Below are 13,954 nucleotides of genomic sequence, written 5' to 3'. Positions count from 1 at the left end.
AAGCATCGTTTTTTGCTTATTAATTTTTAGTCCTGAGAGTTCCCCACAAATTTCTATTTCTCTAATTAGTTCTGGCCCAGAACTTATAGGATCTTCTAAGAAAAGTACAATATCGTCTGCGTATGCCTGTAATTTGTACTCTTCTTCTTTTATCTTAATTCCTTTTATTTCATTATTTAGTCGAATTTTGTTTAGTAGTATTTCCTGGGTTAATATGTACAGTGGAACCCCGACATAAGAGCTGCTCGACTTAAGAGCTACTCGAGATAAGAGCTGGGAGAGGAGAGACATTTTTTTATTTTATTTTATTTATTACTTGGATTTGTATGCCGCCCCTCTCCGCGATACGAGCCGAGAAGAGCCGGGCTGGCTTACTTTCCTTCCTTCCCGCGCTGATGCAGAGCCACTCGAACAAAGCGTCGCGCCCCTCTGATGCTTTCGGCGGCTTCCGAAGCGACGCTGGGCTCTTTTGCCGCCAAAAGCGTCAGGGGGGCGTGACGCTTTGTTCGAGTGGCTCTGCATCAGCGCGGGAAGGAAGGAAAGTAAGTCAGCCCGGCTCTTCTCGGCTCGTATCCCGGCACTTGGTGAGTGGAGAGGCGGTCGCCTCCCCTGCCGCCCCACTCTGGGGGTCCTTGGCTTCTGCTGGGGGTGGGGGGATCCGAACGCTGTTTTGAATTTCACATTCCGAGTGGCCCAAACGCCAAAGGCGAACTTCCGCACCTCAGGAGTTAGCTCGCAAACGGCGCGGCTGTTTTAAAACATCGCTGCCGGCCTGGGGGGGGAGAGGGAAAGGGGGGAGAGGGGGGAGAGAAAGAGAGAGGGAGAGAGAGAAAGAGAGAGGGAAAGGGGGGGAGAGGGGGGAGAGAAAGAGAGAGGGATAGAAAGAGAGAGAGAGTGAGAGATGCTCAGTGAGCCTTTCTTTGAAGTTGCCTTTCTTTCTTTCTTTCTTTCTCTCTCTCTTTCTTTTTCTCTCTTGCTCTCTTGCTCTTTCATTCTTTTTTCTTTCTCTTTCTTTCTTTCTTTCTTTCTCTTTCTTTCTTTCTTTCTCTTGCTTTCTTTCTTTCTCTTGCTTTCTCTCCTTCCTTCCCTCCTTCCATTTCTTTCATTCTCCCTCTCTATTTTTATTTCTCTTTCATTTTCTTTCTTTCTCTCTTGCTTGCTTTCTTTCTTGCTCTTTTTCTTTCTCTCTTTTACCTTCTCTTCCTCTATTTCTTGCTTTCCTTTTCCTTCCTCCCTTCTTTCCTCCCTCTACAGGATTGGGTGGCAGTGAAGTTACTCTCCCCTTTCATAAGTTTCCTTGCTTCCTTCCTCTGTTCCTGTCCCTTCACCCTTTCTTTCTTCCTTTCTTTCTTCCTTCCTTTCTTTCCTTCCTCCCTTTCCTCCCTCCATTTCTTGCTTTCCTTTTCCTTCCTCCCTTCTTTCCTCCCTCTACAGGATTGGGTGGCAGTGAAGTTGAATAAATAACTACAGTTTAATGAATAAAAATAAAAGTTTGCCATGTTGATTGTTTTGGGTAAAAAGAGGAAGGGAAGGAAAGCTCTCAGCTTATCATCTTATTAATAAGTAAAGTTACATTTATTCTTGCAATGTCTTTTTGCATAATTTAGACTAACTTTGTGAGTTTTTTGAGGGCTGGAACCAATTAAAATTATTTACATTAATTCCTATGGGGAAAAGTCGTTCGAGATAAGAGCTGCTCGGCTTAAGAGCGCAGGTCCGGAACGAATTAAACTCGTATCTCGAGGTACCACTGTATAACAAAGGGGACATTGGGCATCCCTGTCTTACCCCTTTTTCTATTGAAATTAGTTCGGTCATGTCATTATTGATTATCGCACTGGCTGATTGTGTTGTATAAGTATTTTTAATGATATTTTCGAATTTGGTTCCCAGTTTTAGTTCTCTGATTACAGCTATTAAGTATTGCCAGTTGACGCTATCAAAGACTACTTGTTCTCCTGGATGAGCTTCACAGTATTCTATGATATCTAGAACTGTCCTTGTGCAATTTGAGATTTGTCTATTAGGTAGGAATCCGTTTTGGTCTGGGCTGATTATTTTATTTAATATATTTTTTAATCTTTCTGAGAGAATTGCCATAAAAATCTTGTAATCCGCGTTTAGTAAGGATATTGGTCTGTAGTTTCTTATTTTTTGTTTATCCAGGCCTTCCTTAGGTATCATTGTAATGTATGATTCCCTCCAAGTATTCGGGATTTTAGCTTGTTCCAGGATTTCATTGTAAGTTTCTAGTAATATAGGTTCGAATAATTCTTTATTATGTTTATAAAATTCTCCTGGAAGTCCGTCTGGTCCTGGTGTTTTATTATTTTTTTGTTTTTTTAAGGCCAATTGAATTTCCTGTAGCGTTATTTTCATGTTTAAAAGTTGTTTATCTGGCTCTTCTATCTTTAGTATATTATTCTCATTTATATATTTGGCAATTTTTGTACTTTCTGATTCCTCTTTATATAAATTTTGGTAATAATCTTTCACTATTTCTTTTTTCTGCTGTTCATCGTATTGTAATATTCTGTTTTTATCTTCTAAGTGATAGTTTAGTTTATCACTTCTCGCTTTTTAAATTTTTTGCGAAAGCCATCTGCCCGGTTTGTTGGCCGATTCAAAGTGTTTTTGTTTTGAATATTTTATATCTTTGGCAAGTTCTTGTTGTTCTAAAGTGTTTATTTTGTATTTAGCTTCTCTTAGTAAGTTTATTGTTTGATTATTTGTGGGGTCTTGTTGGAGGATTTTTTCCAAATTTACTATTCTATTTGTGTGGTAATTATGTTCTGCTCTTTATTCCTTTGATTTTTTGGCTGCATATGATACTGTTATTCCTCTCATTTATGCCTTTAGTGTGTCCCACAGTATTTGTGTTGTAGTGGGTTGTTTCCTATTTTCTTCTAAAAATAATTTTATTTCTCTGTTAATCATCTTTATATATTTCTCATCGTGTAATAAATTTGTGTTCAATGACCATCTCTTATAATCTTTTTTTGTTCCTTGCCAAATTATAGTAATCGGATTATGATCTGCCCACGTGTTAGGTTCTATTTCCAGGGATTTTATTGATTTATGTAATCTTTTGCTTAGCCAAACCATATCTATTCTTGATAGTGAGTTGTGTGGTCCAGAGTGGAAAGTAAATTGTTTGTCTTTTGGATGTCTCAATCTCCACATATCTGTTAAATCTAATTCTTCAGTCATTTTATTAAACATATTTGGTAATGTAGGTCTTTTCAGTTTACTTTTTCCCCCTGTTTTGTGGTCCATTTTTGGGTCTACAATTCCGTTGTAATCTCCTACCATACAAATGTTTATATAGTTAGTTTCAAGCAAAATTTGATGTATATTTTTATAAAATTGTTTTAACTCTTGATTTGGGGCATATATGTTCACCAGTAATATTTCCCCCCCTAATATTTCAATTTCCGTCATTGTATATCTTCCTTTGGGATCCGTTTTAATTTCTTTTGGTTTTAGTTCTTTCTTCACATATGTGGCCACTCCCCTTTTTTTTTCATTTTCGTCTAATGAAGCATGTAATTCCCCTAATTTTGTATATTCTAAGAATTTCTTATGTGCTAATTTGATATGCACTTTTGCAAACATATTATCTGTAGTTTCTGGTTTAGGAGTTTGGAAAAGACCTTTTTTCTCTTACAATTGTTATTAAGGCCATTTATATTTATTGAAATCAGTTTGATATCTGAAAGCATTTAGTTAAGTATTCCTCCTAGGGAGGAAAAAAGTTAAAGCAAGAAAGCTAGTTTTGTTTATCTGCTGCCGCTGTCATTTGTGATCTAGTCTTAGCCCCTTCTTCCTTCTCCTTTCCTCTCTCTGCTTCCTCTGGTCCTTGCTTTCTGTCTATTTGTCCGTCTGTTTCTATATCCTCTTCCTTGCTTGATTCTAGTCTATCTCCACTTTCTAATTCGGAGTCTAGGGCAGTTATTCATTCGTATATCTCTTGTGCTTTTTCCGCATTGTCGACTTTCACTCTCCTTCCTTCTATTTTTACCATCATCCTCTCTGGTGTTATCCATCTAAATGTTATTTCCTTTTTGTTCAGGAGGGAGGCTAAGTTTCTATATTCCCTTCTTCGTTCTCTAATCTTTCTAGGGATTTGTTTCAAAATATTTAGTTCTCTACCTTTATATGTCATTTTCCCTTCTCTAGAGGCTGCATATACCCTGTCTCTTGTAATCTTTCTAGCGAATCTTAAATGTATTTCCCTGGGTAATCGATGTCTTCTCGCGAAGTTAGTATTAATTCTGTAAATTTCGTCTAATTCATTTATGACTTCCTCTCTGTTAATCTGTAATATCCCTGAGATTATTGTTGTCATAATCTCCCCAGGGTTTTCATTTTCTGCCTCTACCACATTTTGAAATCTTAGAAAGTAAGATGATCTCTCTAATTCCAATTGGATCAAGGAGTTTTCGAGCTCTCTGTGGGATTCTATGAGTTTTTGATCAACCTGTTCCAATTTTTTTTCATTTTGTTCTGTCCTTTTTTCTACTATTATTATTTTTTCCTCATTTTTTTGTGTTTCTGCTTGTACGGATTCCAATCGGTTTTCTAATCTCAGTATATCAGTTTTTAATTCTACATGATTATTTGTAATCAGTTCCTGCAGTTTCAACATGGTCTCCTGCATTACTGTTAAAGTTTTGTTCATGTTTTGCATCAATAATGTACTCTCTTTTTCCTTCTCTACATTTAACATCTCATCTATTTGCCTTTGAGAGGCAGGAGAAGCTGTATTTGTTGTGGTGGTGGTTTTTTTACCACCTTTAGGTTGATAACTAGCCATCTCTTTTATGAACTGATTTTGCTTTTCCAATATAGTAAATATTCTATTCCAGATCACCATGGAAGATGAAAGAAAAGTGTTTAAGCAGATTAATAACTCTTGCTATATTTCATTCACTAATTAATTTTTTATAGTCAACTTTCTAGTTTGTAATTAATTAAATGATTCTAAATTCCTTTGCAAATAGCAATGTAAATAACAATGTAAATATAAACTTATGAACTTATAAACTTATTTTCTATACAGTTCAATTCTAATTCTTATCAATATTCTATAGTTTCCTATCTTATTCCGATCTAAAGTAATAAAGAAATAAAGAAAAACAATTAAGATACTCTTAAAAATATTAGGCAAATAATATGCTTTCAATTTCCAATTCCTATCTATCTATTTATTATGTTAAGAGGAGGATCATAATGAGAAAGAAATATTAACACAATGCTATAAATAGTTCGAATGCTTATTCTTATCTATATTATATATATATAAATACCCTTATGTATAGTAGTTATGAGTAATTATAAGAGTAGAAATCATAAGAAAATTATAAGCAAACGTGTAAAGTATAAGAGGTATTGTGTCTTCTCTCCCCTCGTTGATTGTTGATTGTAGTTCGTGCTGTTAAAGAGTCCTTATTCCAAGGACTTTCGAAAGCTTTAAGTGTTCTGAAGTGCAGCTCTGAGATGCAGTTCTTTTTTTTTTAAAGAGTTAACGAGTTAATTATAGGGTTGATTGTATTTGAGTTCGCTGAGTGTGACTTTCCTCCCTTTGCACTCCTCTCCGCTTTCACCGCTTTCACTTTCAGGGGCAGAGAAAGTACAAGGTCTTTTGCCGCTTGCTAGTTTGTGCTGACTTGTCTGTTCCGGCTCTCCTCCGACTCCTCGGTTCCTATGCTGTTTTGCACCCCGTCTCTGGGTCTGTCCTCAGCACCGGCTTCCTATTCTTAAAGTTGTGGATTATGGGACAAATCTTCCTTCTGTTCTCGGCGTTCTCCTCGTCCTCTTGTCAAATCACTCGGCTCACTCGGCTTTCGGGTTTTTTATATTCAAAGAACCACTTTTGCTACTTTCTCTTTCTTCCAGACACCCCAATTCCAAACACCGCAGTTCTCGGTAAATAGGAAAAAGAGAGAGGGGGATAGATGAATATTTCCTCTGCTCTCTCGATCTGTTATATCGGATCTTTGAGTCCAATTCCGGATTCCGCGCACACCAGCAAAGGAAAAATCAATATCTATGTGCTTCAGTATTATATTATCAATGGTTCCAAAAATCCAAATTAAACACTGTCCTGGGAAAAAGTTTTTAAAGTCCCTTCGGAGATCGGTATTTTCAAATTAACCAGCACCCGATCAAAAAGGGTTGCTGGATTTTTCCACCTCACCGTCTCCGCTTTTGTAAATTCCCACAGTAATTTTTTTAAAAATCTCCTTACAGGCAGTCTATTTCAGCAATATAATAGAATTTCTATTTTTAACTTCTAATAAAAAGTTCTAGAATAAGTTCTTCAATATGCAGTACATAGTATGATCTTAAAAAAAGAATTGTGGAAATTTCTGTATTTCTCACTTGCTTCCCTCTGCGGTGGCTCCTTGGAGTTTTGGACCCGCCATACTTTGACAGCAAAGACGGGTGCCTCCAACCTCTGATAGAAAGGGTGTCCTTCGCATCGATTGCAAAACGCCTTTTAACAATCGATACCCAGATAGTCCCTCATCTTCCACGTCGCCCTCCAAGCGAACTGTGCCCCGAAAGGTCTCGGAGATCAGAGGAAAAAAGCAAGCCCAGGGAGGAGATCCTCCTTGCAGCTGCTTCACTCCGCGTCGCCAACCCGGAAACTCCCGGGATCTCCATATATCTTTTAAAGTGAATTCATGTCCTAGTTGATCAAAGGTTTTCTTTAATTGTGTTTAGAGCTACCTTTGTAATCTTTTATTTTGTCCGTGATATCATTAAAATCACCCATTATGATAAAATTTGATAAGTTCAGTTCTAATATTTTTTCATGTATATTCGCAATAAATGTAGATTGTTTTATAGAGGGGGTATATATTCCTATTATTGTCATTGTATTCTGTCCTGTAGTTACCCGGACAATTAGTGTTTGGCCATTTTGGTCAGCATAAATAAGTTTAGGAAAGAATTTTGATTTAACATATATGGCTATTCCTCTTTTTTTTTTACTGGTGCTGATGAAATAAAGATTTCTCTAAATTGAGAGAATATTTATTTATTTATTTATTTATTTGATTTGATTTGATTTGATTTGTATGCCACCCCTCTCTGTAGACTCGGGGCGGCTCACAACAACAATAGAACAATTCAAGACAAATCTAATAACTTAAAAACATTAACAAAAATGTTATTAAAGCAGACATACACACAAACATACCATACATGAATTGTATAGGCCCGGGGGAGATGTCTCAATTCCCCCATGCCTGACGGCAGAGGTGGATTTTAAGGAGTTTACGAAAGGCAAGGAGGGTGGGGGTAGTTCTAATCTCAGGGGGGAGCTGGTTCCAGAGGGTTGGGGCCACCACAGAGAAGTCTCTTCCCCTGGGACCCGCCAAACAACATTGTTTAGTCGATGGGACCCGGAGAAGGCCAACTCTGTGGGACCTAATCGGTCGCTGGGATTCGTGTGGCAGAAGGCGGTCCTGGAGATATTCTGGTCCGATGCCATGAAGGACTTTATAGGTCATAACCAACACTTTGAATTATGACTGGAAATTGATCGGCAACCAATGCAAACTGCGAAGTGTTGGTGTAACATGGGCATACCTTGGGAAGCCCATGATTGCTCTCGCAGCTGCATTCTGCATGATCTGAAGTTTCCAAACACTTTTCAAACATAGCCCCATGTAGAGAGCATTACAGTAGTCGAATCTTGAGGTGATGAGGGCATGAGTGACTGTGAGCAGTGAGTTCTGGTCCAGATAGGCGAACCTGGGCAAACGCCCTCCTGAAAGATGTTTCTCTAATATGAGCTGTGGATTGAGGAGGACGCCCAAGTTGCGGACCCTCTCTGAGGGGGTCAATAATTCCCCCCGCAGGGTTATGGATGGACAGATGGAATTGTCCTTGGGAGGCAGAACCCACAGCCACTCGGTCTTATCTGGGTTGAGTTTGAGTCTGTTGACACCCATCCAGACCCCAACAGCCTCCAGACACTGGCACATCACTTCCACTGCTTCATTGACTGGACAAGAGGTGGAGATGTAAAGCTGGGTATCAGCTGCATATTGATGATACCTCACCCCATGCCCTTGAATGATCTCACCCAGCGGTTTCATGTAGATATTAAATAATAGGGGGGAGAGGACCGACCCGAGGTACCCCACAAGGGAGCGACCTAGAGGTTGACCTCTGACCCCCCACTAACACCGACTGTGACCGGCCAGAGAGGTAGGAGGAGAACCACTGGAGAACAGTGCCTCCCACTCCCAACCCCTCCAGCCGGCGCAGAAGGATACCATGGTCGATGGTATCGAAAGCCGCTGAGAGGTCAAGAAGCAAATTGTACCAATGAGAAGTGCCTTGGTCCTTGATGGATGTGCAACCTTCCAATAAGCAGCGAGCATGACCCAGATTAGTCAGGAAGGAAGAAGGAAGAATGAAATAAATGGAGGGATGGATCTTCTGACAAGCAACTGCAGAGATTCACTTAACGACTATGGCAAGAAAGGTGGTAAAATGAGGCAGAACTCAATAACTGTCTTACTCAGGAGATAGAAACGTTGGCCTTCATTGGGATCAGAACAGAAATCGAGGATTATCTGTCTGGCCAGTGCATCTTTTAGAAACAGATCAGCAGATCAGGAGTCCATTTTGAAGCTCCACATAAAACATCTAAGAGGGAACGCAGGTTGTCCTTGACTTACAATGGTTCATTTACTGACCATTCAAAATCGCAACGGCCCTGAAAAAAGTGACACCCTTTTGACACGTAGGACCTTCGCAGCAGCCCGATGATCGCAGGATCAAAACTTTGCTGTCGTTTCATATTTGTGACTGTTGCTTTGTGTCCTGAGGTCACGTGACCCCCTTTTGTTTCTAAACGATCCACAACCAGGCATGAAAATGTGCTGCTCAGGCATTATACTTTTCCGCCCACACCAAAAAAAAAAAAATTAGAGGGAAAGTTTACAACTACGATGCCTTAAACACGATCTAAGTATTGCCCACAAGATCATATGCTGCAACGTCCTGCTCTTCAACAACTACTTCATCTTCAATCACAACAACACAAGAGCACACAACAGATTCAAGCTTAATATCAACTGCTCCAAATTGGACTGTAAAAAATACAACTTTAGTAATTTAATTGTCAAAGTGGGGAACTCATTACCGGACTCCGTAGTATCTTCCCCTAACCCCTAACATTTTACCTTTAGACCATCAACGGTTGACCTCTCCAGATTCCTAAGAGGTCAGTAAGGGGCATGCATAAGTGCACTAGTGTGCCTCCTGTCCCCTGTCCTATTGTCTCTCCTATAACTCTTATATCATATCTATTATCCCTATATCTTTTCTTCTATTTTCTTATTTTATTTTATTTTAATTTCTCCTTTTCTTCTATTCTCTTATTTATTCCTATATTTTATCTTCTATTCTCTCTCTAATATATTTTGCTGAAGTATATCCTCTATAACCTTCATTGTGTATTATTATACATTGGACAAAATAAATAAATAAATAAAAATAAATAAACATAAATTAAATAAAGTTAAGTACTGCTTTTTAAAAACGATGAAGCAGCATGTGGTATGAATACAGCCTATTTTTACAGCAATGGTTCTCAACCTTTTATTTACCATGGAGTTCTTTAAATATGTTTTGTGGCCATGGACACCAAGATTTAAATCATAATATTTTTTTCAAGCCATCACAGCCCCCCAGGGGTCTTCGGACCAGTGATTGAGAACCACTATTTTACAATATATCCTGATTTTGGAAGGGCTGCATTGGAAAAATAGCTTGATACAATCTCCATTCATACAAACAGAAAAATAAACCATCTCATTTTAATGTTTTCACTTAGGTTTTTTTTTTAGAAACAGATAATGTTTGTTAAAGCCTTTATGAATAGAAATCTGTGTCTTCATTGTGACAGCAGGGGGAAAATACTGATGGACAGATAACCACATTCATGTCCTAATTTACAAAATGCCTTGTTTATTTTGCGCTGGTATATTTATTAGTAAAATAAATTTGTATCTCAGATAGAGAGATGAAATTTAGCCATTTTGTGCTAGAAATCCTATGCCAATTATGGATAAACATTACATTTAAATCCTAAATCATGCAGAATCAATATTTTTAAAACATTTTCTCTAGGCTGGAAAGACATCAGGATAGGTTATCATTAAGATTTGGGAGTGAGTGGATTATACATAACGATCCCTGAAAGGGTTACAATATTTTATATTGCCATGTTTTTTGGATTGTTATAATGCACAGATAAATTATTTATATTTTAAGTGTAATTTAATCTCTCAAAACTCAGAAGTGTGGGGTATTGCTTTTTAAACATTAGAATAAGCTTCATTTGGAAACCCCCTGTGCTTTATGTGTTGAAGTAATAACCCGAAAAAGGTTGCAACATGAAGTTACAACTAACGGGGCAAAGATGTCCCATAAACTAGTTTTCTCAAGACTACAAACACAGCATATAGTAAAAATCAAACTATCACAACATTTCTTTATGGACATGAAGCACTTGTTTTATTATTAAAAGATTTTTTTATTGGCCAAGTGTTATTATTCTCACAAGGAATTTGTCTCTGGTATACATACAACTATAGTGATAGATTATCGTAGTCACTGTAAAAATATATTCATCACAAAATATTAGATACAATACTTAGTGATAGTAATGGACAAATTCTACAGAACCGGTAGTAACCAACAGTAACTTGGTGGCCTGGGTCACTGGAACCGGCAAAAAGTACCCAAACTGGTACTTTCAATGGAACCACCATCTTCTGCGCATGCACAACTTTTTAAAGCACTGTGCATGTGCACATACACCATGGTGCACCAATGAGTGAACCACCAGCAAGAAAATCCAGAACGTATCCCTGTATCAGGGGTGGGTTCCTCCCAGTTTGAACCGGTTTACCCGAATTGGAAGCAACCTACTGGTGATGTCAGAATGAGTGTAGTAGTTCAATATAGTTCAACACTACCAATAAGATTAACCTGTGATGCTTCACCGTATGGAGTGGGAGCTGTACTGGCTCACGTATTGCCAAATGACACTAAAGCCCCACTCGCCTATTTTTCTAGAACACTTTCTGGAGCAGAAAGCAACTATAGCCAATTAGATAAAGAAGCCCTAAGCCCAGTGGCTGGAGTGAAAAAAATTCATAATTATATTTTTGGTCGCACTTTTGAATTGGTAACAGACCATAAACCCTTGTTAGGATTAGTAGCAGAAAATAAGCCCACACCTCCTTTTATGTCACCTCGATTAATCAGGTGGACTATCTTTTTAGCAGGCTATAACTATATACTTAAACATAAAGGGGGAAAAGAAATTAACCATGTTGATGGTCTGAGTAGGTGCCCAATAGCCTTAAACGTGGAAGACCCTGCTCCAACTTCTGATATATTGTTAATTGAACTAGATGAGAAGCCAGTAACCATAGCCAAAGAAGTTGCTGAAAATACCAGACTAGATCCAATTCTGCAGAGAGTTGCCAATCATATTTTGAGGGGGTGGCCTAGTGAGAGCACTGATGTGGATATGAGAGATTTTAAAAGCAAACAAAAAGAATTGTCTTATTTGAGGGGATATATTTTGTGGGGTGACAGAGTTATAATTCCATGCAGTTTGAGAAACAGAGTTTTGGAAATGTTACATAGGGGCCACCCTGGTGTAGTGTGAATGAAGAGTTTGGCCAGAGGGCATCTGTGGTGGCCAGGCCTGGATGCAGGCATTGAGAAATGGGTAGCCACTTGTGACCCCTGTCAAGAGTCCAGACCAAACCCCCCTACGACTTCCCCAGTAGAGTGGGAGACACCAAAAGGGCCTTGGTCCAGAATCCATATAGATTATGCAGGCCCAATAGAGTCTCATTCCTTTTTGGTAATTGTTGATGCTTATTCTAAGTGGGTGGAAATTATAGCTATGGGAAGTACCACAACATGTGCCACCATCAAAGCATAACATCATTTATTCGCAACCCATGAGTGCCCGGATGTGGTGGTTTCAGATAATGGGCCACAATTCACTTCAAGACAAATGGAACTCTTTTTAGACCAATTGGGCATTAGACATGCGCTCATTTCTCCTTATTCCCCCTGGGCCAATGAGCAAGTAGAAAGATATGTCAGAGTAGCAAAAGAAGCATTAAAGAGGTCAGGTCCAGGGGAAATCCAGCAATGCCTAGATCAGTTTTTTCTCACGCAGCAATTACCCCTAATGCAACAACCAACAAGAGCCCAACTGAACTATTAATGGGTAGAAAATTGAGATCTCCCCTAGATAGGTTGTTATTGTGAAAACAGAGGAATTGTACATGTGTCCCCTGAGAGAACTATGTATGTGGGTCAAACTGTATTTGCTAAAAACTTTGATGGGGTTTAAATAGGCTTAAAGGAACTGTTGTACAACAAACAGTCCCAAAGACATACTCCATCCGTTTGGAGGATGGCCGCATGTGGAAATGGCACATTGACCATTTAAGGAGGCACCTGGAACCGGCGACCCCCCAACAACAAGGACCAAATGTGGACATTAACCAGGACTGTACTCATTCAGTCCCCACAGGGAGCTAAAACTGACGGACAAACCAACAAAGCTACAATGGATCGGACAATATAGACTTAGACTTTTACTTACCGAGCCCCCAGCGATTTTCCAGCATTGCGGGAGAGTCTCCTGAGGAGGCCGGTGAAGTGTCTGCAGACTCAACACATGGATCTGCCCCACTGGTAAGGCCAGGGACAGTCTGTGAAGTCGCTGATGAGCTGACGTCCTCTTCCTTCGATACCCAGGACTTGACTGATCTGGCCGAAAAACTGGAAACAGGTACCAGAAGGACTTCAACACTAGATTAATACTCACAAACAGGGAAGAAATGAGGGGATTGAAGTAGAAGGGATGTTGGGTGAAAGTAACCACGTCATCCTAAAATACAATATATTGCAATCACTAACTGCTGGACCCAACACCACTAGAATAGAATAGAATAGAATTCTTTATTGACCAAGTGTGATTGGACTCACAAGGAATTTATCTTGGTGCATATGCTCTCAGTGTACATAAAAGAAAAAGATACATTTGTCAAGAATCATGTGGTACAACACTTAATGATTGTCATAGAGGTCAAATAAGCAATGAAGAAACAATCAATATTAATAAAAATCTTAGGATACAAGCAACAAGTTACAGATATACAGTCCTAAGTGGGAGGAAAAGGATGATAGGAATGATGAGAAAAAACTAGTAGAAATAGAAGTGCAGACTTAGTAAAAAGTTTGACAGTGTTGAGGGAGTTAGAGTGATGGCATTCAGGAAAAAACTGTTCTTGTGTCTAGTTGTCTTGGTGTGCAGGGCTCTGTAGCGAAATTTTGAGGGTAGGAGTTGAAATAGCTTGTGTCCAGGATGCGAGGGGTCAGTAAATATTTTCACCACCAATGGAAGGCAGGTTGGCATCAGTTGTTTTGTCTGCAGTTCTGATTATCCTCTGAAATCTGTGTTGGTCTTGTTGGGTTGCAGAACCAAACCAGTTATAGAGGTGCAGATGACATATGCAATGAGTCCTGTGTAGAACTGTATTAGCAGCTCCTTGGGCAGTTTGAGCTTCCTGAGTTGGCGCAGAAAGAACATTCTTTGTAGTGCTTTTTTGATGTTGTTTTTGATGTTAGGTGACCATTTTAGGTCTTGAGATATGATAGAACCTAGAAATTTGAAGGTCTCTACTGTTGATACTGTGTTGTTTAGTATTGTGAAAGGTGGAAGGGTTTCTCCTAAAGTTTACCACCATTTCTACGGTTTTGAGTGTGTTCAGTTCTCAATTGTTCTGGTCACACCACAAGGATAGTTGTTCAACCTCCCATCTGTATGCGGATTCATCATTGTCTCGAATGAGTCTGATCACTGTCAGTAGTTTAACAGATGGATCATTTG

The sequence above is a fragment of the Erythrolamprus reginae genome, chromosome Z (assembly GCF_031021105.1).
Source record: "Erythrolamprus reginae isolate rEryReg1 chromosome Z, rEryReg1.hap1, whole genome shotgun sequence".
Taxonomy (NCBI): Eukaryota; Metazoa; Chordata; class Lepidosauria; order Squamata; family Dipsadidae; genus Erythrolamprus; species Erythrolamprus reginae.
The sequence above is the reverse complement of the archived record's forward strand: the minus strand, read 5'-3'. Positions refer to the sequence as shown.